The following is a 24,169-nucleotide window of genomic DNA, read 5'->3' as shown; positions in this document are numbered from 1 at the left end:
AAAAAATCGATACTTTTGTCTTTCAGAATTCGCAGCACGAGTTCCACAATTACGAATATTACTGCGTCGATTAAACATTTGTGTAAAATATTATTTTCTTCGAATAAACATCTATCAAAGTTACTTGAAAGCTGTATCAACCCATTGGAAAACAACATTGCGTCGAAGCAACATTTCATTTTCAATTCTCTCTCGATCGATTTACACAATCAAATTTCGTTTTCTAATATTACGACTATGAAAGATGGATGAAAGATTCACTTCGTATTTCTTTCGATAATTTTGTCTTTCAGAATTCGCAGCACGAGTTCCACAATTACGAATATTACTGCGTCGATTAAACATTAGTGTAAAATATTATTTCCTTCGAATAAACATCTATCAAAGCTACCTGAAAGCTGTATCAACCCATTGGAAAACAACATTGCGACGAAGCAACATTTCATTTTCAATTCTCTCTCGATCGATTTACACAATCAAATTCTGTTTTCTAATATTACGATTATGAAAGAAGGATGAAAGATTCACTTCGTATTTCTTTCGGTAGTTTTGTCTTTCAGAATTCACAGCACGAGTTCCACAATTACGAATATTACTGCGTCGATTAAACATTTGTGTAAAATATTATTTTCTTCAAATAAACATTATCTACCAAGGCTACCTAAAAGCTGTATCAACCCATCGACACAACATTTGATTTTCAATTCTCTCTCGTCCGATTTACACAATCAAATTCTGTTTTCTAATATTATTATTGAGATATGTATAATTTTGTGTGCTACACTAGATTAACAGCGCAGTAGTGACACACGTATGTGAATATGAGTGTGTGGAAGTATGTGTGTGCGCGGCGACTGGAAAAGAAAGGAATGTAAACTGTTCAATTAACAGTCTGCTATGGAAGATGGTGTGACAAAGAAAGTGCCGAGACGCGTGCAAGTGTGTATCGATGAACATCTTTGAAATCGTTTATCAAATAAATATATAACTATCTTAATATAAATTCTAAGTGTAAAATTAGTGTTCCTATACCATTATTTCGGCAATTAAGATCCAAAATTCTCAACAATTATGACTATGAAAGAAGGATAAAAGATTCACTTCGTATTTCTTTCGATAGTTTTGTCTTTCAGAATTCGCAGCACGAGTTCCACAATTACGAACATTACTGCGTCGATTAAACATTAGTGTAAAATATTATTTTCTTCGAATAGACATTACCTACCGAGGCTACCTAAAAGCTGTATCAACCCATTGGAAGACAACATTGCGACGAAGCAACATTTCATTTTCAATTATTTCTCGATCGATTTACACAATCAAATTCTGTTTTTTAATATTGCGACTATGAAAGAAGGATGAAAGATTCACTTCGTATTTCTTTCGATAATTTTGTCTTTCAGAATTCGCAGCACGAGTTCCACAATTACGAACATTACTGCGTCATTAAACATTAGTGTAAAATATTATTTTCTTCGAATAGACATTACCTACCGAGGCTACCTAAAAGCTGTATCAACCCATTGGAAAACAACATTGCGTCGAAGCAACATTTCATTTTCAATCCTCTCTCGATCGATTTACACAATCAAATTCCGTTTTCTAATATTACGACTATGAAAGAAGGATGAAAGATTCACTTCGTATTTCTTTCGTTAGTGTTTCTTTCCATGTGTATTCTACGATCGTATAAGAGTTAAAGATATCGAAGCAAGCATCCATAACGTTATGCGAAACTAAATCGTTCGATGATTAATAGATTGACACGCATAAATGTAAGCGGTAACAACATGCAAATACGACACGTCAAGGGAAACTTGATTCGCGAGCACAGCTTCGAATCAAAGGATGGATCGCGTGTCTGCCACTATTATTTGTTTACCGATTGGGTAAATGCAATCCCGAATATGGTAATTGAAGCGTTAATAGATATCAGATTATCAAGCACGATACCGCTGCAAACTTTCCATGCGTGTGATTGCGTTTAATTCGTGATTCTCTGCGAGTAATTAAGCCGCACATATAGCACTCTCCGAAGTTATTTAATCGAGAATAGTTTCGATCTCACCTGCCATTTTCATGGTTTGTTACATCAACGAGGAAATCGCGTCGAACCATTTACGGAAGAAGATTCGATCGAGTTGATTCGAATTACAAGTAGAAGAACTAACGATAGTTGTAAGATTGCCTTTGCTCGATTATCGGATTCGCCGTTGTTTTCTCACCGATCGATGTTCTTATTTTACCACGAAAGTACATTCTGAACGCAACTTTCCTGATAAACGAGAAGGCAAATTCATCGGGACTTGAGCAATCCTGTTTTCACGATGTTCGCGAAAGATTTTACTCGTTATCTGTCCGTTCGTGTCCGGTTAATCAACTGTAATAAAATAATCGCCGTTTCGCTCAGTCTTTAATCCACTTAATTGCTTCGTTCAAAGCTGCACGTCTAAATTAGACTCTCCTTGAAAGCAGCTCGACCAACACACCGCTATCATAATACGGAATAATTGAACGATCAACTACGCGTTAAAGCTCGTTTGTTACTGTTCCAATATTTGACTAGTGTGTTTCGAATTCCTAGACGATTTAACGCGAATTTAACGCAGCAAGGTTATTGACGAAAGACTTGTTGAAGTTGATCGAACAAAACGGTCCATGAATTAAACATAAATACGAATATTCCACCGTAATGCGGAAAACGGTCGTGGTAAACTTTTACGAATAAATTATGCAAAACGTTTATTTATCTATGTTAAAAGAATCACACTAACTAATAACCTAGAGTTTAATGTATTTTAATGGTCACAGATAACACAGCTACGCATCGATCTTTCCTTTAAATTCCCCTTACGAGTTTGCGCGAAAACGACCTTAGAATTTAAAACAAGATTCAAAGTATTTTAAGGATGTTCGCTATAGTCGAGATCGAACGGGCCAAAGGAAAAATTCACCGATGCCACGAAAACGTTCGTTGCGGAAAATTTCAGCGAGTCCCGATGGAACCAGACGTTCCTCGTTGCTCGACATTTATGACGCGCGAAATGTTAATTAAGTCGACGGAAGAGAAACTTTTCTGTCCCAAAGGTTCCGCTCGAACGCGCTACGACTCGCGAAATACAGAAAACCATGAGAATAGAAAGGGTGAAAATGACCCCGGAACGAGTTTCAAAATTGGCCCGTACAGACGCTCGTTCAGTTTCAGCCGATAACGCGGCTCTTCGTCGAGGACATGTCGCTACAAACGGTTTCTTCTCAAATCGAACGAATCCAGTTAATTTTTATTGGCATTTTCGTCGGAGCATCGGATAATAAAATTAAGCGAATGAAATTCACGAAACGGTGTCGCTTCGTTGTTTTTCCCGCGCGAACATCGAACGGTATTTTTAAACGAAAATAATCGTCTCTAAGTATAACGCGTTCCGTGTTAACTTTCCATTTACTCCACACAGTTGAATAACACAGTTGTTACACATCGTTACCACGTGGTTCTAACACGTAACTAGCGATTATAGTAATTCGAGCCTTCAACTACTCTCTAGAATATCGCGAGGAATTGTCCAATTTTTGAGAAGGTTAATTTCTGGAAAGAAAAATTCTACGATGTCTGCGGTAACTTCTCCGACAGAATCGCCAGGCACTTGGAAGAATTTCTTTCTATCGCTTGATACGCTTCCACCTTTTAACGTCTTACTTCGCTTTCGCGATAGCAGCCAGACGTTTCTCGATCTTTCTTTCTCTCGAAATTTCACAGATTCTATAGAATTAATAGGAAGATCCCCGGACAATGCGATTTCAATACAGTCGGTCGTCCTAAGAACTTTGATGGAGTGCTACGCATCCGACGTCGCGTCTCATAGAGCAAGTCGTCCTCGGAAGGTGCAATTATCTCGGGATTAAAGAGGAGCTTTGACAACTAAAACTTTCTCACGATCATTTTCTCGTTCACCCACCGTGCATCACCGATTCGTTCCATTTTCAATTTCTGCGGACAACCGCTAACATCGGTTTTACTCGGCATCTTGCTTCTTCAGCTACGATTCTTCTCGAATCGATCGCCAACCGAACGGAAGATCCATTCGCGAAGTTCGCTCGACCAACTTCTCGTTTTATTGTCGATCTTAACCCTTCGCACTCTGAATTTTATTTCAATTTCGTTACCAGTAGCTCGCAACTTTTTTAAGTTCTTTATTTGAAATTTACTTTAACTAAAAAATAAGAAGATTTAAATAAATAAAATGTTGAGATTATTAGATGTATGAAGAAAGGAACGCGTGGATGAATTGTAAGGTAGAAAATATATTTTAATACAAGTAGAAATATAATTTGAGCTGGTCCAGATCCGCACGCTAGCAGTGTTACTCTATGACTAAAAGCCCCGAAGCCATCGTCGCTTGTCTACCGTTTATGGTCTGCCTTCGTCCCAGGCTATACGCTGTCGATGGCTTCGGTGCTCGAGAAAACTAAAAAGACCAGATGTAGAATTTTCTTAGAAGTGGTGACCACTTCGACACAAAGGAAGAAGCAAATTCACTCAAATACCATTTTTATTCACACTGTTGTATTTTGTAATTTTTCATTGTGTTTCGACCACTCGCGGAGAGACGCGATCGAGAGGAAGCGCGTCAACGGGTGTCGTAAATTCCCGTTACGATTAGACGATCGGCGCCACGAAATGATCGATCCCCTATTTCGGTTAGGATAATAGTAGTACTTAAATTAAATATGACACTGATATAGCAAATTATAAATTACAGTTTATTCCAACAACTTTGTAATGAAGATAGTTACGCTGGTGTGTATGTATATGTTAAGTTGACCCGGTCAAGAGACGTTGACTGATCGAAGGATGGAAAATCAGTGAAGTTGGGTGACGATGCTGTGGCGGAGGGAAGCTAGGGATGGTGTGTCTAACGCGCGGGACCATCGGATTTGTTGATGACAATTTTGGCCAGGTAAGTGAGGGCAATAGACGTTGCTTCTGATTGAATAATAAGAAGATTGGTGGACTAGGAAGGGTCTTAGCCGCCCTCGAGAGAAACTTTCTAGCGGAAGATACCGAACGTGAGAAAACCCAACTTTCCCGTATCTTCCCGTAGTAGACAATAAATGTAAGGAACACTAGAAATAAGAGATACTTGTTTAGTCTGAAGGACCTTAACTATGAAAATACCAAGATTTATGGTGGGTTCCTTAAGACTATTGAGAGTACGCAGTAAGCGTACGTGGACTTTTTGCTGCCTTTTTACCCGCGGCATGGGGCCTGGTTTTGGTAACAAAGTGTATGATATATCTTGAAACAATTTCCAGGATGCAATTGTCACGTAAAATCACAAGTCACGACTCAGATTATAAAAATATGAGAAGGCTGAGCCGAAACACAACTATTAACTTTCTTCTTTCTTTATCGCACTTTATTATGTACTTAATAGTTACAATTTAGTATATACTGAGTTGGTACGTATAAATTACACTAAGGGTAGAAACGCGGTAAAGAGATGTTGACTGTTCGAAAGTTAGAGAATCAGCGAAGCCTAGTGACGATGCTGTGACAGAGGAAAGCCAGCGATGGGTGGGTCCAAGGACACGAAAAGAGCTGATTTGTTAAGGACAAGTTTTCATTAGGAGAATGAGGGAAATAGACTTCGATGTCAATTGGCTGACCTTCCAGATTGGTGAGTGAGGAAGGGTGATAACCGCCCCCGAGAGAAAGCCGCCAACGGAAGATACCTGAACGTGAGAAAAATTGACCCTCTCGCATCCCCCCGCAATAGGCAAAACTAGACTTCTTGCTGCCTTCTTGCTCGCGGCATGGGACCTGATTTTATAGAGGGACCCCGGACGTAACAAAGCGTATGATATATCTTGAAACAATTTCCCAAATACCCACAGTCAAAGAAGAAATATCTAAATTCAACAATAGCACAAGAGTTAACAAGCACCAAAACCCTCTAATTACTCAACTAGTCGACACGTCGGAACAGATCCGCAGACTAAAAAGACATTACACCTTAGACCTAAGCGCTAGATTCGAGTAGAATCAAACATACTATAATCACTTATTAATCGTGTCATAGTACCACGTCGGATAAATTTACTTAAAATTCTCTAACGAGAATTGATTGTAAAGTAAACGCAAATAAAAAAAAAAAAAATTCCAGGATGCAATTCCGACTTTGTTTCGCACGTTTCACACAAAAAGGTGGGACTGAAAGGATGTCGATTGGGATTCGACAAAGGAGCTCCTGAGATAAAAAAAAAGCTGATGTCGACTCACGCTCGACGTAGGAGTGCTAAGGATCAAAGCCTTCGACTGGTCGTGGATTTTTGTAAGATCCGAAGAAATCGTTGTCGGTGGCACGCAGAAATAATTGAAACAACGAAAAGAAGAGCACGAACGATGGAAACGTTTCGTTACAACGATTCATAACGGTTGCAGATTATAATCAAAGCTAATTGCAAGTTTGTGGAAAACTAGCGGAAAATAGGTCCTGTATGGGTCCTATAACATTTCGTTGGAACAATGATATATTATTTCGTTTGATAGTATTTTCGGGTGGTGCGGCGCGTTCTGCATACAATGAATAATACAATGCGAAATTGGTGAAATTAGCATGGGAATGTATCGCATAGTAGAGAAATCGAAATGTTCAAAGCGCGTCTGAATTTTTCATCTATTGCGCAAACATTGGTCGTATATTCGGCGAATGAATTGCACGAGTAGCTATTATGCTTGATCCTAGTCGACGATAACAATTGTTACGCGAGAAGTTTTCGACAGCAATGCGAAATATAGCTGGCAACATAATGAATAATGAATCACGAGAGGGATACAGATCACAGACAATTATAAATCATCTGATTTATATTGGATCCGTCAGTTGCGACGTTTTCCAAGCTTCCAGCGATCGAATTTCCTTAATTTTACCTAACGTAGAGAACGAACTGTCTCTCCATTGCGAACGCTGTTTCAAACCGATAAATCTTGCTTATTATTTTCTACGCGACCATTGTACCGATTGGCAAGCTCGATGGAAAAGCGATAACTATTTATATCATTAAAAAAAGAAAAAAAAATTTTTATTAGATTCAAACGTTAATTTTCATAATATAATTGTTTTGTAATTACATAAAAGTATTTACTACGAAACGATTCAAAAATACCTTGATCCGATTAATTATTACGTGAATGCTACAATAAACGTAACGGTGTGCAAATATTCGCATAGCCAATATAACATGCGCATTTATTTAGCGAATTGAATTTAGCGAATATTATAAATTTTCAAAGTTCCTATGTAGAGAACCGTCAGAAACGTTCTCGGAGAATTCGACTTAACACGCAGTTGCTGAAATTCAAGATTTTCTCATCTGTATCACATGCTCCCTGAACCCTTCAATTAATTCATCTAAACGACCATCAAATCCTCTTTGCATAATCCTTGCAATCAGAACTAAAGCAGCTATTACTCTCGTTCCCTATCCCAGACCAAATATCAATCTGCGAAACGCGAACACGATTACGAACATAACCGAGCACGATTTCGCCTGGAACGATAGCGACTTCCGGTTAGAAGCAAAATGGAAGGTGCGTAAGCCTTCAGAATTTGGCTACGAATTTACGATACTGTAGCGTCGAAAATGAAACGTCCGCCTTTCTCGGCTACACTTGCTGCGCGATATCAATGTAACCGTAAAGACAAACGAAACGTTACGGTTGCCATGTTCGATCGACCGATCTTGGTTTTCCATGGATCGCGCGGAACGATAGCGATTTCCGATTAGAAGCAAAGTGGAAGGTGCGTAAGCTTTCAGAATTTAGCTACGAATTTACGATACTGTAGCGTCGAAAATAAAACGTCCGCCTTTCTCGGCTACACTTGCTGCGCGATATCAATGTAACCATAAAGGCAAACGAAACGTTACGGTTGCCATGTTCGATCGACCGATCTTGGTTTTCCATGGATCGCGCGGAACGATAGCGATTTCCGATTAGAAGCAAAGTGGAAGGTGCGTAAGCTTTCAGAATTTAGCTACGAATTTACGATACTGTAGCGTCGAAAATAAAACGTCCGCCTTTCTCGGCTACACTTGCTGCGCGATATCAACGTAACCGTAAAGGCAAACGAAACGTTACGGTTGCCATGTTCGATCGACCGATCGTGGTTTTCCATGAATCGCGTGAAACAACGCAGGATAATATCGAACGCCAGCTTTCGAAAGTCTTTTACAGCCGTACAACTATTTGACAAATTACAACGAGAGCGTAGCCAATTAAACATTGCGGACAGTAGCGCGGTACTGGCGTTGATTTATCGCCCTGAAACAAATATATTTGTTCGTTCATAATGATGTATCCATCGTGGTGTTTGCCATGGAAAACAAGGGAAAGGGAGTGTGATAGACGAAGAGAATGAGACAGAAAGTAATCCAGTTAATCGCAACAATGCGTCCTAAGCAAGCGAAACGTTGTTTCTAACGACGTTGCATTGGCATAATCTGTTCGAGTGACAAACTTCCAGACTATCTCTATGCTCGTGTCTACGATTGACTCGATAATGAGTGTCCGGAGGAAGTAACGAGGAAACTACGGGGGCGAATTTTAAAGAGCGAGGAGTTGCTGAGCCGAGTCCGGTCTCTCTGTTTAGCCGATTCGTTCGAAACAGTCGGTGATTTTCATCGGATCGTTTGGAATTCATTTCCTCTAAAGCGAGGAAAAAAAGAAAAACTTTCTGTTTATTCGGTATCCCTCTGTTTTCCTCGGTTTTTCCTCCAGAAACGTTCCGTCTCCTTTTTACGAAGAAGGATACGCGCTCCTAAAAAATTATGGAACGTCCCGTTATTACCAGCGCTACGAGGTAACAAGATTTTTAGTATTTATGTGCTCGAATCAAGATGTCTTGGCAGATGTACAACGCCATCGTGAATTCCTCTCTCTCTCTCTCTCTCTCTCTTTTCCTCTCTCCCTCTTTCTCCGTGCTATCTACGGGTAAAAGTTGGTTGCGGAAGTGACACGCGGAATTTGTTAAAAGTACGGTAAATCACGTAGCCAGCAGCTGAAACATCCTTCCAAACTTCTGACGGACATTATAAACTGCGCAAAACAACCGCAATTCCCTGTCGCGAGACACAGATGTTCAGACGTCCTGGTCTTATCACGCAGCGTGGCAAAAATGAACTTTCTTGTTCCGATACACTCGCGATCCTGTACTCTGGACTTTGGCAACGTTGCAAAACCTTCGTCGTCACGGGATCTTTCTGTACCTCGCGAAGAATCCAATGAAAAATGTAAATCATAGGAAACAAGGCGACGAAATCGAGATTCAGCAGAAATTCATGATTCGCCGGTGGAAACAATATTCAGGGAATATTTTCAAAATTCAGAATAGAAATGACTGTTTAGAGATGGTAAAGCGAGATTTAACAGTTTTTGTAGCTGTGTACACTTCCGTTCATATGTTTCCTGCAAATTCTGCACAATTTTTTAATTCCCTGTAAATTTCGCACAACGTTTAGTTTCGTACGAGAGATGACAGTCTGTTTAAACGATTAACCAGCCATGATTTTGCAGTTAGGCAAGACAATTATATGATAATCAGTAAAAGCTGTTTCTCTAAATAACGAGAGAGAAGTATAATGAATTGAAAATTATACGTATCTGTCCTCGCGATTCCCTAAATTTAAATCTCATCGAAAAGCTTTGTTCGAAACAGCTGCAACACTCGCAAAACTTACCTAAAATTTCAACCAAAACGTGGAATTATTTAAGTACGAATACGATAGGAAAATTAAGAATATTTGTAGAGAAGGATTTGATCGTGTGGTTTAAATAACGAGATAACTCGATGTTGAAACCGTCAAATATATTTTAATGTTCGCTAAGACGCTCGGTACTAACTGATTCGCTAAAGACTGTGTATTGATCGCTAATAAAATCGCTCGAGACTGAGACTGAAAAACTGATCACCTTACGATCGCGTTCGTCTATTTATAATGGTCGGGGAAGTACCGGAAAATCTAAATTTGACTTTGTTTGACGGTTGCACGTAGCGATAACATTGTTTTGCCTGGACTTTATTTATTATTACATTATGTGTGTCCTAACGATGTTGATACTCCGAGGTAAAACTATTAGGATTTAATCTTGAAGTTAAAATTAATAATCTGCGGAAGACAATGTTTGTGTTGAAATAACATTCAGCGATGTTTGTCAAACAGAATTACAGAACCAAATGTATATAGGCGAGTGATATAATTAACAACGTATGGAAGAATTGTTGATTGTTGGCCGGTTACTCTCAGACTAGACTTAGGTAGTAACCCATGATCCCTTAAATACTTTGAACCCCACTCTCTATACAGTAACGAGTATGACCTGTGTAAGTGTCCTCTTCAAATGCCTGTGTGGGTGTCTGTGTAAGGGTATTGTGCCTATCGTGAAATATCGTTGTATTCCAACAAAAACAACATGATTCGAATTGTCCTGTAGCTCGTGTGCCGCCACACATTTTTTCTTCTTTTTTTTGCGTTTAATTTACAATCAATTCTCGTAGAGAATTTTAAGTAAATTTATCTGGCGTGGTACTACGACACGATTAATAAGTGTTTATAGTATGTTTGATTCTACTTTAATCTAGTGCTTCTAAGGTGTAATGTCTTTTTAGCCTGCGGATCTCTTCCGACGTGTCGTGTAGTCGAGTAATTAGAGGGTTTTGTGGTTGTTAACTCTTGTGCTGTGTCTATTGCTGAATTTGGATATTTCTTCTTTGACTGTGGGTATCTCGAGGTGATGTATCGTTTCGTTGGTGACGTACCAAAGTGCGTCTATTAGGTATCTTAAGGTTTTCGATTGGAATCGTTGGAGAATTTCTATGTTGGAATCACTTGCTTTCCCCATAGTTGAATTCCATAGGTCCAAACAGGTTTTAATATGGCCTTGTATAATGTAATTTTACTTTGCGTGTTTAAGTTGGAAGGTCGGCCGACGAGCCGGTAGAATTTTTTAAATTTTGCTTTGAGTCGTTTGGATTTATCCAAGATATGTTGTTTCCATGTCGATCTTCTGTCCAGATTCATACCCAGATATCTGACTGACTCTTTATCTGGTAAAGGTATATCGTTTATCGTCACTTGTGGGCAAGTTTGTTTTCGTAGCGTGAAAGTTATATGACTGGATTTGTTGCTACATATTTAATTAATTCAATAATAGTGAGAATTGATTAAAGTTATCGTAAATAAAGGTGAGATTTTTATTATAACGTCGAACCTATGAATCCCTTATGTGACTTTTGCAAGATTCGATAATTTCTGTGCATCTTTCCACAAGATTCAAACCAGATAATAATTTTGGAATAGTTTTCTAATGGTTGCGAGAATAATCTCGCTATCTGGAAATGTCCTACCATTTACAAACGGGTCTGTACGGGAATCTGCAAATACCGTTACCGTTTTCGAGTAACCCTTCGCCAAAAATAATGAGAGGTCCTGCGGGTCATTCTGAACCTAAAGTTCAGGTTCTTACGACCTCGTGGATTTAATAGGGACAGTCAGACATAAAACACGCGGTTGCTAAACATAGGAAAAGCAGCACGTTCGTGCAAGAGAAACCTTCTGCACAAGATTGGTAACCCAGGTCAGACAAATCCGCTCTGTTATGGTCCGTGAGAGCGATATACCGACGTCGTAAAATCGGTACGGAGTTATAGTTTACATGTTTCGAGGATCGAAATTTTTACCATTACTATTTTACGGCCTACCTATATCGCTTATACCAAGTATACTGAATTTCACGTCTACTTTTATATCATTGAAACGGTTTTTGCTCTAATGCAAGAGGTAGCAAACGAAGCGTAACTTTTTAAAGACATTAGGGCGAAAGACCGTGTTGAAAAACAAACGCGTAAATGTTTGAAGTAGAGAAGTGGAAAAATTTTCAAGAATATCGAGAAAATCAAAAATTCTGTACGTGTAATTCTCGTTTTGTAAGAAACGCGTCTCTATAATACTCGAGACTCTCGGAAGTGAAATCGATCAATTCCACTTTTCGTCAAAATCTCAATTTCGTTATTCGGGTGAATATTGAATTTGCGAGAAAACGGATTACCTATTTCCGTAAATTGACCTATCACGAGAAGATGATATAAATAGTAATAAATTTGAAAAGAAGAAATTCCAGAATTATTTGTAACATCTATATCATTTTTATCTCTATCATCCCTGTTTCTTATTTAATCTTCGCAAGCTCGTTAATCATCCTTCTAATTTACAGAGCTACTCGGTATTGTAGTATCGTGGACAAAAGGCCTAAGAGATATCGGATAAATCATAAACATCGTCGCGAGAGAGCCGAGGCCCGTCAACGCGTCGTCGGTCCTTCGATCGAATAGTTTCGTAGAAAAAGCCTACGTAACTCTGGCCACGAGCGGTTGCGGAACACGTGCGTTGTGGGACTAGGACAAAGGAACAAAAGGGATGCTAAGGCAGAAAGACAAATTAACAGTGAGTGCAGTACAGTATGCTTTGCGAATGGTAAGGTTATTGGATGTATGTGGATACAAAGAAACGCGTGGATAAATTATAAGGTAGAAAATATATATATATTTATATTATGAATATTAAAGTGAAAGTACAAAGTTTGGAATACAATGTGAGCTGTGTTACCCTAAGACTGAAAAACCCTGAAACCAACGTCGCCTATCTACTGTTTATGGTTTGCCTTCGACACAGTCTTTTGTCTATGCGCTGTCGATGGCTTCGGTGCTTGAGAAAACTACCAGACCAGATGTAGAGTTTTCTTAGAAGTGGCGACCACTTCAACAGCGAACGATGTTGTTCGATGTTGTTTCGTAGCTTGATGATCGACGTTTATTTTAAACGCGCATTCCACTGTGCATTTCGCAACGCTCCAGCGAAGGATGTGTCGTTCGTGTCTTTCTCCTCTGTAATCTCGATGATCTTTGATGTTCTTCGAAGGATGACAATTATATAATACGTTAATTATGCTGCGGCTCGTGCGATGTTGCAGTGTGTAGCCTTAATAGCGAAAGGTCCGTGAGGCGTGAGATAAGCTCGCGTAATCAAAGCATTCCATTTCACGTAACCTGGCGTGATATGGCATGGCATGGCGTGACGCGGCCAAGTATGTTTCTGCATTCATGCACTTTTGAACGTACTCCCTTGTTCCTTGAGGGTCACACAACCTCCGAGCACGATAAAGGGGCTAGAAATTTTCAAGGACTGCTCGAAACTTTTCAAATTCCGGCCAGTTTCTTGCCTAGCAATAAACGTCCCACTAAAGGGATAATTGCGAATCCTGAGCTTCCATTGATCGTAACTCGAAGCTCATGATTTATAACGAAAAACGTTTCGTTTATAGAAAAGAGAAGAAAAATTCCTTCGACTATCGATTTAATTAACACGGAGCGGCTGATACGGTTTCGTTTAACTCGAATCCTTGTCCATCGAGATACGATACTAATCGCAAGGTTCAAGGATGAAAAGAGAAAGATTTCTTTTTGCCACTGGTAACGAGATTGCACTCTATTCGAATATTTAGATTAAGATTAATTTGTGAAATATTTAGACGAAGAAGTAATATTCGACCTGAATCGATCAAGCCCTCAGGGTTCGTCGAAGAACGTTTGAATACGAACGGGAATTACTTAGGGAAATTAGTTGATTAACAAGACAGGAACTTTAACGCTATCCTTCGGTTACGATATAATATAACACGTAATAAATCATTCCGATAAATCTTTCCGATGATCTTAAAACATCCTTAATAGGTGTTGCAGCCCTCGACCCGTGAACGAAATCGCTATAAAAATTCATGCGCGATTGACACCGTTGTTTAACGTAATTTTAGATAACGCTTACATAATCTATCGCGCAGCTGTTTGCATGCTCGTGTGAAAACCCGTACTGGACTCGGCCAGTTTGCTAATTATCGCATAATCTAAAGCGAGCAACTCGCGTGCAAAGCAAAACTGGCTTAATGAGTCCCCCGAGAAAAGTAGGAAAGAATCAAGGACGATCGTTGGATCGAACACTGACAACTTGGCTCTGACATGTTCGTTGCTCGAGACGGAGAAAACCCCTGTGTTTCATCGTGATTCTCCATCATCTTTTTTCCATGTTATCTCTCGAAAAACCTAACTGTTCGATTAAAGAAGAAAAGTCACGATCGAATCTTCTTTTGACCATGGCGAAGTATCGAGAGGAAACGAAGAAGCTCGGAAACAACGTCGAGGAGGACAATTTAACGTCATTGAGAATCTGATTTTGTGCGAACGAACGAACTGTGATGTCGGTTTCGGGTTCGAACGGTTTATTTGTACCGCGAAAAAGTTCTCCTAAGGAATCGGTTCGACTCGGTTTCCTTCGTTCTATTTCCTCACGCAGTCGCGATAAATTTCGTTATCGGAAATGTACAGAAACTTTCCAACAACTTTCAAATTACCGTCTTACTTCCGGCAATCAACAGTCGTCGGATTATTACACGAACGTTCTTCCACCGAGGAAAGTATTTGAGCATAAACTTAGTTCTGTGTAATTTGTATAAATTAACTTGTCACGCACTTCTACGTTCGTTTAATGATAATTTAAGTGGCTTATAAAGTAACAATTCTCTATCGCCATAAAAAAAAGAAAACGCTAAAGCATGGATTACAAAACATTTAAAGTTAAATCTGTTACAGGCTTCCAATTTCCGCAGTTGAATCTTTTAATAAACGAAGAGACTTCTAACCATCTGTCTGCAACCTTATTTTTACTGACATCGTTTGCATACTGGGTCGTTCAAGTTCGCGCAGTCTTTTTCTAGGTTTCTGTGTTCTAAAAAAATCCAAAAAGATTCTTCCTAGCTGTTGCAAGTTTGTAGAATATCGTCCGATAACTTTCATCGCTACGTGTTACTCTTGATTTTCTTAAGCCAAGCAAAATTTAAACAAAAATGTGGAAAAAATGGAAAATTATTTAAAATTGCTTAATTTTCTGGTTAAAAACGACTCAGACTCGTGCGAATAGACGTAAATGTTCTAACAAATTCTCCCAAGAGATTCAAATAAAATTACGCGTATAAATAATTCTTTTATTTGTTCCATAAAGTCAAGAAATTTATCAACGACCAGAGATACGCGAAAAATGCTAGAAAATCCCCATTCCTTTGCTTATAATCGAATAATCGAAAGAAGGGAATATCGTCGGCTCGTTTACCTTGACGCCTATTTATATGGCGTAACTCGTAAAGGGACGCACGAAAGAGGAAACGAACGAAACGGTCGCATACAATGGTAGTTGGAGTTCTTGGGTCTTCACGGGTGGAAGGAGCATACTTCGTGAATTTTCTAGCGACGTGACTTTTATGAAACGTTTACGTTCGAAGGATACGCGGGCGAAACGTTACACACCGCGACGCGAACCATAATCTTTTCTTTTCTTCTTCTCGACGACACCGGTTTCTCCTTTTACAATTACGCGACGCCGGAACAGCCAACGTTAGCATCGCTGGTACTCTCTCGCCAGTGAAAACACTGGCCGACAGTACAGACGAATTGTGTATTCTTCGCCCGCGACTCGTCCAACGCACGCGAATTTTTTACGGCAAGCCGAGAAAAAGTGGAAAAATGGTGCTTTCGTCTTTCGAGTCTGCACTCTTTGTTCTTTTGCGCTTCCATTTAAACGTACTCGTTACTTTCGTCAAGAAGATGACTTTCTCTTGCGTATTTTATTGTACAGGTCGATAAGTTTAGAAAGACCGTGTATACACAGCAACTCGTTATCGGTGTGTTTCGTTACCTACGTCACTTACGTCTCGGTTAGAGTTCCGTTTAGCTGCAATCTGACTTACAAATCGGGCTCTACCTTTCGATATTACGCGAAACGCAAAGAAATTTGCCGCGTCTCGTCGACCAGAGACGATACGTTTTCCAAATAACCAGGCTGCATGGAAGAAGAATCCGCGAGAGAATGGAAGCTTTGCCAGTTACACTGCGCAGGCTTTAATACACTGATCTTCTAGGACTGGCTTCTCCCTTGTGTTGTGTCTATTATGAGCATTCTATTTCTTTTTTCTCTTCTTTTCTCTTACCACGCAAAACCACGAGAAGAGAAGACAAGGAAGAAATAGCAGCGATACCGAGGCAGAGTCGCCGCTTGCCGCGAACCAAAAACCAACTCGTTCGTCGACGATTCAGTTTCTAAGAAGATTGATACGATGCCATCGATTTTATTGAAAAATAATACCAGTCGAACGGCGTGTATTGTGAAAGGACGTTTACGCGGAAGCGATCCGTCGTCACTTTCTTCGTCGGAACGACCCCCGACCTGCCTGATCTTATACACATATTTTCTTTAAAAACTCAATTTATCCCCATCGTAGCGTCCTATCCCAGGCTCCTTTTCCTTCTCTTCTTCTTTCCTCCTCCTCCTCCCCCCATTACTTCTTCGAGTTTAATCCCAGGAAAAAGGATATTAAATCAGATAAGCGGCGTCTCGCGGGAAAATGAAAAGTCGACGAATCAAGAAACGGAAGATGAAGACGGGAATCAGAAACGAGAATTAGAATGCATCGAGGACAAAAATGGGGCAAGGCTTGAGGGGTGAGCATACGCTCATTCACAGAGCAGGCGTACGTGTACACGTAAAGGAGGACCGTGAGGCCTTTCTCGACCCTCGAATAGACAAAGAGAGGTAAAATAACAGGCGAAACGAAGAAAGATGGTGTATACGTTGACCCGTTCGTGGTTTCTTTATTGCTTTTTGCGATAAAGCTCACGCTAAAGATCAACCTTAAAGCGGTTCTTCGTCCTCGCGAGTAGAAGAATTATAACGCGATCGACGTTCGTCGGACGGTAAAAAAAGATTTGTTAAATTCCATCGTTCGTTCTCGCTAGGTTAAGACAGGATTATTGGAGTCGAGCTCAAGCAATTCGACGCGCGATTCGCCAAAGATTACCAACAATTTCGAAACGATCCATATTTGAAGACGATCTATCGAGCTCGTGATCAGTGTTGTAATAAAAAATAAAACATATCGCGTACATTGACAAGTTAAGATTAATAATCCGTGGAAGACACAATGTTTACGTTAAAATAATATTCAGTGATATTTATTAAACAGAACTGCGGAACCAAATGTATATAAGCGACTGATATGGTGTAATTAACAACGTATGCAGGTAAAGAATTTGTGGATTGTTGACAGTCGGCCAGTTACTCTCGGACTAGACGTAGGTAGTGACCCATGATCCCTTAAATACTTCGAACCCCACTCTCTATACAGTAACGAGTATGACCTGCGTAAGTGTCCTGTTCAAATGCCTGTGCGGATGTCTGTGTAAGAGTATTTGTGCCTATGCGTGTAATATCGTTGTATTCCAAAATATTTTCTTGTTTTCGATATTTTTCTCTCGCGCAACATGAAAGGTACACGATATTTTCTCACCTTTTCGTTGTTACGTCAAAGACCAATGGTGTCTCGTAATGTACACCAAGTTTGTCTATTCGGTACGAAATTCAAAAGTGAATTGTTTAGACGTTGAATCTTGCGTAGCTCGAATAACTTGCACGTCGCTATAGTCGTAAACCGGCAAATCGAAAGATCTACAAACTCGTAAAACACATTAATTTCCTGTTCTTTCGTGCTCGTTCGAGGTTGCTATAACTTAAGATGCAAATCCTCTGGAGGGTTCGCCCATTCCTCTAATCCTAATTCCCCGTCCTGACGGCTAATTAATACGGTCGCCATTTGTCACAGTCGCGATAAACCATTTTGCGAATCGCCATTGTTTCGAAGTCGACGTCGACGGCTCTATACACATCGTGGATGCTGTTTAAAGCAGATGTCTGTTATTTGGTATAGACAAATCGAAACCAGCGTAAACTTATGGACGCCTTTACGAAGGTGGAATCTTTACGAGGACAATCGACCGCACGGCTACATTTTCCATCGGCGATATCGTAATTCGACAAGGATCGGCCCGTTAATAAAGTAACAATAAACGTCGGACCTGGACCACGGAGAGTACACCGGCAGCCGTTCGAGCAGTCCTGGGTTTGTCTTTGTCGCCGAGGCAATCGATAGAGCTTAATTGACTCGAACATGAGAGAGCATTCGTACGTTCAACGTTACATCGACTCCGTCGGTGAATCGGGTCACGGTTTCGACTGTTCCGAAATTTTCGAAGGCCGTTAGTCGAGCCACGTTAAGAGAAACTCGATCGTGTGGTTACCGCTACTATTTCGTCCACCCTTTGTACAAAAAAATATATATATTTCAAGAGGAAATCAATCGTTAGCGTTGAAGAAAGCTGAAAGCTCTCGACAAATTTTCGGCTCGTCGTTCTTACTCCTTCCGATTAACCTTATTGTCCCGTGTAAATTATTCCTATAAATTTAATTGGCAATTGAATATTTACGCTACCGATTACAAGTACGTTGTACCAAATATAAAGATAAAAGAGTGGAACTAACGTAAAGAAAAGAAAAGAAATAACTCGAATCGCAATTCGAGGAAATTGCTGGTTTCTGCTATTTTGCCATTTCTAATGTTAACGTGTATACGTTCGCCGAAGTAACTGACAAAAACTCGGTAGAAGCTGTGTAATATCGAAAACGAGATAATCGAAATGACACGGAGGTGTTGAAAGAAAAGCATTGTACGTAAAACATAGATAAACGATTGACTACACAATGGGTTGGATAAAGGGGTTACCGTGAAGAGTGTTTTGCGATTTAAATCATCCAATATGCACCGCCCCCGTGCCCCCCCCCCATTATACACGCTCCAAGTGACGAATTAAACCTCCAATTACAACTTCGATTAATGACCACCGTTGTGACCGTATAACAGCAGAATTTTTCAAACCGAACATCGAGCGGCAAACGAATTTTTTTTTGTTTGAAACGTTCATCGTGTTAGTAGCTGCGTTTTCCGCTGCAACGAGATGAAATAACTCCCGGTGATTAATCATCTCGTTAAAAAACTTGCAGCCATGGGATTGAACACACGCGATGGACCAGCATCACCGAGCGTCCGTCCTTTCGTATCGATACACCAATTCCCGTTACGTGTACGTTAAAAAGATGTACGTAGAGTATTTCTGGTTATCGTCGCGTGTCCAGAATTCTGGCTCGAAGCATCTTGACTATTTTAATGGCATTAAGTGATTCGTTGAAACAATTGGAAGGTAACGATGCGGAACTATGGTTTGAAATTGTTCGAAATTCAACGGAGATATAACTTTCAATGGAATGATTGTTTTACGGTAATTTTCCTCTCTATTTCCTTTTCTCGGTTGGAGAACGTAGACGTTATAATAGAATCGCACAATTTATGACCTTTGCCACAGGCTTAATAGAAAGTAGATGTCGCGATATTTTATGGATTCAGTGACACGGTGATCGGCGATAAATTACACAATCCATCAAGCTGCTATTTGCAACGAAAGCAAAATAACGACGCGTATTTGCTGATTGGAAAATTATTTTAAAGACCTTCGTACGCGTGGCGATCGTGACGAAGCTGTTTGAACATCGTGAGACTTCAAATTGTACGGTTCATCGTGGATCGCCCGTATTTCCAATATATCTGTACGCTGCGACGCTGTACGTATATTCGTTTGTTGCGTATAAATACTCGCCCCAGATGCTTCTCGTGAAAAATTCCTTGAAAGATGCAAATAAAAGTCGATGAAATGGCCCAAAAATACCCACGTGCGATTCCATCGAGTGACTAAACGTAGGAATTTTCGCGTATCAACGATGATACCGATAACGCGGAGTATACGATATATTATCGAATCAGTCACGCTAAAATACATTCGATAGAAAGAATCGATAGCTTTTTATATGTGAAAATCGTAAATAGAAAATAGAAAAACGGAAAGCCGGTTGAAAAGGCTATTTTGAGAGAAACGACGGACAATTTAACGAAGTTTGTAACTTTCACAGGGAGAAAAATACGATAACTGCTGATGATAACGCTCACCGTCGATCCAACGTCAGGCTGCCAATAGTCGTCCAGTCTTCTCTGTTCGAGGCTCGGCCGTCGTATGCACGCCGCGCGTCACATTTTTGGTCGTCAGTTTCCGGTAATCAGCTCTTCGATCGGTTGGCTCGTCGAGCCACGGCGGTTCGTCAATTTCTATCGTAGATTATATCGTCTGTGTAGAAGAGAAACAGAAGAAATTAAGACGTTGGAGGATCTTCGTTGCGAAGAAAATGGTTTAACTATGGTGATGTAATTATACTTTTTTCTTGTATTTGTAATCATACCAACAAGGTAGTATCGAATTTCTCTCTGGGGAGAGTGCAACGATCGAAGAACGTAACCGTCTAATGGACGACCGACTAGATTTACGCGTTCTGTCGAGCTAACAACGAAATAAAAGAAAAACTGACTCGATAAACGTATAAATGACACGCGGTGATTTATGCCTGGCCAATCGCGCCACTTCTAATTCCCAGCCAATACACATTCTATTTAAGCCAGACCATCGATCCTCCTTTCCTTCGACAGGTATTCTCATCTTTTACGTTCAATCCCGAAATTGAAACATAACGAACGATAGGAATAATTGAAATAAATCTTTTAACCGCTAAAACTTATGAAACGATCGATCAGCCAGGCTTGTTTAAAGCCTTAACGAACTCCCCTTAGGTCGGTTAATCCTGCTTGATCAGTAACTAACGACTAACACCACTCTGAATACTACTTGATTGCCAAGTACAGACTAACTGATTGCTTCCAACTCTGATTGCTAACCGAATCCGAAATGCTGATTCCAACGCTTAAGTTACACTCCCATCAACGACTAATCGTAACTTTATCGCCATAAAACTATCGCACCTTGTATCTCTAACACGTAAGAAGGCTCTCCGTGGATGCGTAAGAAGGACAATCTCCGTTGCTGTTACGTTGCTCGAGAACATCGATTCGTAATTTCGTCTGGTTGCAGTCCCGCGAACGACGCAGGGTCAAGTTTAGCCGATTTTGGTCGGATTAATCGCGGCAGGTTTGTCGGCCGGAAGCACGTTCCGATAGTGAAAGAGGGTATTTTGCAGCGCAGCCGCGTTTCTACGCCAGTAATTCGGAAATTTCGCTTCTCCTTCGGCTTCGATACGAACGAACAGGATTTCGCCGTGGCCGCCGCGCCTTCGCAAACGGAAAATTTAATTCCAGTCTTAACCCAGTTCCGGAAGAATGCGCACTAAGAAGGACCTCGAAACGAGCGTCGATACGCTTTTGCATGCGCCACGAGACCGCGTCGAAGCAGCTCGAATCAACAAACCGAATACACACAGCTAGAAATACCGTATAAACAGAAAATTCTACTGTCCGATCCTTCTACAAACCAGAGGAGAGAGCGTGTAGTCCTCTTCTCGCGAATTGCGGACGAAACTAGAATTCGTGGAAATTCCCAGGCGACGTTGCACGTATTAACATCGGCCCCTTTGTTGATCGTCCACGAAACTCCATGTCGTATAATTAATATCATTGTACGAGCTTTCTTGTTTGAACTGCAGAATCCCTAATTATTATCATGGTTGTAGAAATCGTCCAAGTTAGCAAGTTACTTTACCTACACGTTCCGAGAACACCGGCGCCAATAGAAATGAAGATCTCAGATGTCGTCGAGTTTACAGAATGGGTGAAGGTTGATGGAGCGATTGTTCGATGTAAAAGATTGATTCCTAACACGCCACGCTTGCGTATAATATGCGATGTGATCGAAGATCCAACGGTGAAAGTCAACGAAGTGGCGATTTAACAAACGCACGGTATTTCAAATTCTTCGACAAACCATCCGTCAATACGTACAGGATTACGTATTCCAGGATCATATATCCCGATCATCGAGGACATTTTTCCACGTGCAAGTCGCTGGTTTTGCGTCTCTTTACGGCCAGTCGTATATCAACGGAACTGCCGATCGAATTATCGTAAAATCGTCGAGTCGACTGAATTCACGAAGAAATCGTCGTAGCACGTTGGCGTTGTAAAAATTCGGCCGAGAAAAGCTACGCTTTCCATTTACCATCGTCCATTTACCATGCAAAAGCTATTAATTAATACGCAGCCGTCTCAAACGAATAGCATCGATGCGGTGAACGTCGATAACATAATTTCGCGAATGATCCCGACGTATTTGATTTACATATTCGATTACTAATGCATAATCCGCCCATTAAACAAAATGAGCATAATTTGCACGTTTATAAGCGAAAAGTATTGCACCGACATTCCGATAAACTATCACGGACGAGGACATAAAGGCAATATTATGGTTTATCGATCTTGTCCACGGACCACTCATCAACAATTATTTTTCCATTGCCTCGATCGAATATTATAAAAGCAAAGTTGTCGATGATCGGGTCGATATCCCGTACACGATCATTGACCTCTGCAACGTGTCGAGTGGTCCGCGCACGTGTTCCTACCATTTTTCGGATAATGCAGACACGTTGGTATTGTCGAATTTGTGGCGCGTGTAGAACACACGAAATTGCAGCAGTTTCGCTGATCGCCGTGTCGATCGCAGTGTTGATAACCCACGAACAGAATACCAAACTTTTAGATTCGTGCCATTTCTTCGATAATCTACTATCTGGAGAATTTATAACGAAAGAGATCGACATTGTCGATCATCGAAGAAAATTCTCCGTTTCGATTTTTCTTTCTCTTTGTAACGCTTTATTACGCTTCGTAACAAACCGACCGCGTTAAAAAAGCGACGAATATCGAACCGAATTTTTTTTGTTCGAATAATATAAAACAATATTGCTGCGGCGTTTCAGGCGCCATTAAAACGTTCGGTAAATTTCACGCAAGGTTCTCAGGCAGAAAAGAACTCGTTCGATGTCAAACGTTCCCCGGACGCGACAGATCAAAAGGCTCCGCGCAAGTTTTTCAAATCCTCTTTGGGAGTCACCGACATTCTGCTCGAAGGTGCATCGCGGTTTCGCTCGTAAGACGTTCCTCTTATTTCCAAATTCCCTTTGATATCTGAAATATCAGCGCGCCAAGCACGACGTAATGAATCGAGCGACCATCGTTATTTGACTGACCGACACAAAGAAATTCCTCTACCTAGGGAGCTAGTTTTAACTTTGTCGTCGGTGCGACTCGAATTACCTATCGACCATCGCTGATAAAAAAAAACTAGACACAGACTCTACAGATACAACAGCGGAACGATGTGCAAACTCGAAATTAAATTAACTTTCTGTCAAAGTGGATCTCTGTTAAACGTTTTTCTCTTACCCGTGAATTAACGTTCATGGCTTAAACGATTTCAATGGCGCTGTAAATGGAAAGACTACAGAAGAAAGGTTCCGCTAACATAATAAAACCATTACGCTAAGTGACATCGCTTTTATAGATTTTTCCTTCTTTAAACTCGCCTTTATTAATCCCGAAACGCGCGAATCAACAATTTTGTCACGAGATTTTCGATAATGATAAATTAATACGGCAGAATGTAGAATCCAGAACGAATTATACTCTCATTCGGTGGAAGTTGCATCGTTGTTGCCACAGAGTCGAAACATTTTACTTTGCAGAGATAAAAGAAAGGAGCGACTGTAAAGGATTTTTACCAGTGTACGATAACTAAATGTAAAATATAAAATCGTTGATGTATAGTTTGATAGAATACTAATACGTAAACATAAAAAACATACAAATTAGAAAGTAATAAGCGTGAAATATTTGCAAGAATCGGAATAGATTCGATGTTCGTCTATGTAGGATTAAATCATAGACACATCGCACTGTTAAAATATCTATTCACGAAGCGAGACACGGATCGCGATCGTGTTGGCGAGAGCTTCACGATTTCCTTAATCCACAAACGTTTGGATCATCCGAGCGAACGGAATCGGTTTGACGATTTTAAAGGCAGCATATTTCGCGTTCGAGTAAACGCACGTGAAATCCCTTCCAATAGCGTGTGTAATTCAGTGTAAACGTGGAAACAATAACGACCCCTCGTCTGATGACACGACACGTTTCAACGCCTCCAAACATCTTCCTTTTTCTTCCCTTTGTCTCTTCGTTCCCGTCTTTTTGTCTTTAAGAATTCACAGTTTCGGCTCTAAAGAAGAGAAGAAAAAGAGAAACGTTAGTAACGAAGTGGTCGTTTTTACACTTGGTTGTTTAATACAG

The 24,169-nt window shown here is 40.3% G+C and overlaps 1 protein-coding gene across 2 annotated transcripts in view; it reads right to left on the bottom strand.

The window, feature by feature from the left end:
- Positions 1–24,169, bottom strand: part of Oct-tyrr (Octopamine-Tyramine receptor) — a 59,124-nt gene that overhangs the window by 14,248 nt on the left and 20,707 nt on the right. The window contains exon 2 of one of the 2 annotated variants that reach the window (XM_072006035.1): positions 19,988–20,162. The exons of the other annotated variant lie outside the window; for it this stretch is intronic. The gene's annotated coding sequence lies outside the window, so the exon portion shown is untranslated. The remainder of the gene's footprint in view (positions 1–19,987; positions 20,163–24,169) is intronic. 2 annotated transcript variants of the gene reach the window in all.

The sequence above is a fragment of the Bombus fervidus genome, chromosome 6 (genome assembly GCF_041682495.2).
Source record: "Bombus fervidus isolate BK054 chromosome 6, iyBomFerv1, whole genome shotgun sequence".
Lineage (NCBI taxonomy): Eukaryota > Metazoa > Arthropoda > Insecta > Hymenoptera > Apidae > Bombus > Bombus fervidus.
Note: the sequence above shows the minus strand (reverse complement) of the source record. Positions and strands in the feature narration are given on the sequence as shown.